The following is a 1,946-nucleotide window of genomic DNA, read 5'->3' on the forward strand; positions in this document are numbered from 1 at the left end:
ATTGTTTTCATGCTAAGTGCTACACTAAGGAGAAATCCGTAGCTCTTTATGAGTGATGCATGTAGATGTGACTTGCTCGCATGTATTAGATCATGAATGGATTAGAAGGGGATACTTGTATCATCACACCGAGAAATCGGATGTTTGGTAGCCATCCATGTAGGTTTAACCCGAAGAAGAGTAGGTTTACTCCTAAGTGAGATTTCCTCGTACTTAATGCAATCGTAGGGATATGGATTTGGGAGAAATTCCTATCTATGTTCATATGGGATTAGGGTTCAATCGCCGAGAAATTGGGGTTGTTCTAATCTTGGAATCTCATGGTCCATTTTACCCTTGCATCTCTAGATTATCATCCATGTTGCATGATAACCCCTCCAGGGGATCCACATCCATAAGCCTTTGAATTTCATTGATTCTCTTGCTTGCTCATTGCTTGTTCTCTCTAATTTGTTGGCAAATATCATTTTAGCTTTAATTACATTTAGTAGAGTAAAATCCATCGCTTGAGATCTTAGGCTAGATAATAGCTCAAGAAGGAGTAATAGGAGATCCTTAGCCACGTGGAATACGATCCTCGTGTCTTCACACGAGGTATTACTTGGCGATCCCGTACACTTCGGTGAAGCAATCAAGTTTTTTGGCGCCGTTGCTGGGGACTTTAAGGAATTCTAGGAAACTTTTAGATCATTACTCTAGCTATTTCATTCTTTACTCAATTTTTTTTATTGTTATTTTTCTTTTCCTTTAATTTTAACTTTCTATCATCTTTCTCAGTTTTGCAAGATACTGTGCATGACACGCTCAAATCCATCGACATTGATTACACCGGATAGTGAAATTGAAAGAACTTTGCATCGGAGATTGAGAGAGGTTGGTGAAGGATTGGGTACGTAGGACATTGAAATTGAGGATAGAGAGTCTTCAATCATGGCCGAAGAGCGACGCACTCTTTCCGAATATGAAAGACCCCAATTCACGGGAGATGAGTTTAGTGTTCAAGCACCAACCGTGGCATCCAAAAACTTTAAAATTAAAGCGAGTACAATCGGCATGGTCCAGATTTTGGTTTAATTCAATGGTCTAGCAAAATGAAGATGCACATGACCACTTTTGCCGATTCCTCCAAATTTTGCTCTACATTCAAGATTAATGGGGTGACCGATGATGACGATCCTTTTGAGACTATTAAAACATTGAAGGATATGGTTGAGAAGTTCCTTGGGAGATACTTTCCGCCAAGCAAAGCAGCTGAAGTTGAGGCAGGAAATTTCAGCCTTTAAACATGGGGAGTCCGAAACATTGTTTGAAGCCTATGAGAGATTCAAGGATCTCCTTAGAAGATGCCCCCACCATGGTTTTACCTCATGGATGCGAGTACAAATCATTTACAATGGGCTGAATTATGCTACTCGCCAACTCATTGATGCCGTAGCGGGTGGTTCCCTTAGTAACAAGTATCCCGATGAGGCTGAGCAATTACTTGAGTCTATGGTAAGCAATGAAATCACATTGGGCCTCAAGAGGATCTACACAAAAGACTGCTGGGATTTATGAAGTTAGTAGCAATGATGCCTTAGCCGCGAAGGTTGATGTGTTGACTCGAAAGCTTGATCTTCTTATGGACAGTAGTTCGAGGTCAGAATTAGTGATGAAATATAGCACTTGTGGTGGTGGGTATGATGCAGCCCAATGTCCAATTGGTAGCTCCTCAGTTGCGTCCATTGAGAATGTTGACTACATTGGAGGGCAAAGAAATCAAGGGAACCCGTATAGCTCAACTTAGAATCCAGGGTGGAAGAACCACCCAAATTTTTCATGGAACTAAGGCCAACAACAATAAAGAAGTACACCATCTCAAGGATCTCAATTTCAACAACCAGCCTTTGAGAGGAAGTTTTCTACTGAAGAGGTCCTTGCCAAGTTCATGCTCAGTATCAATGACA

General features: G+C 41.1%; 1 non-coding gene across 1 annotated transcript; it reads right to left on the reverse strand.

The window, feature by feature from the left end:
• Positions 1 to 1,254: 1,254 nt before the first annotated feature.
• Positions 1,255 to 1,361, reverse strand: LOC120279798. The gene has a single exon (XR_005542099.1). It is a non-coding gene; the product is annotated as a small nucleolar RNA R71 (small nucleolar RNA).
• Positions 1,362 to 1,946: the final 585 nt, after the last annotated feature.

The sequence above is a fragment of the Dioscorea cayenensis genome, chromosome 16 (assembly GCF_009730915.1).
Source record: "Dioscorea cayenensis subsp. rotundata cultivar TDr96_F1 chromosome 16, TDr96_F1_v2_PseudoChromosome.rev07_lg8_w22 25.fasta, whole genome shotgun sequence".
NCBI lineage: Eukaryota > Viridiplantae > Streptophyta > Magnoliopsida > Dioscoreales > Dioscoreaceae > Dioscorea > Dioscorea cayenensis.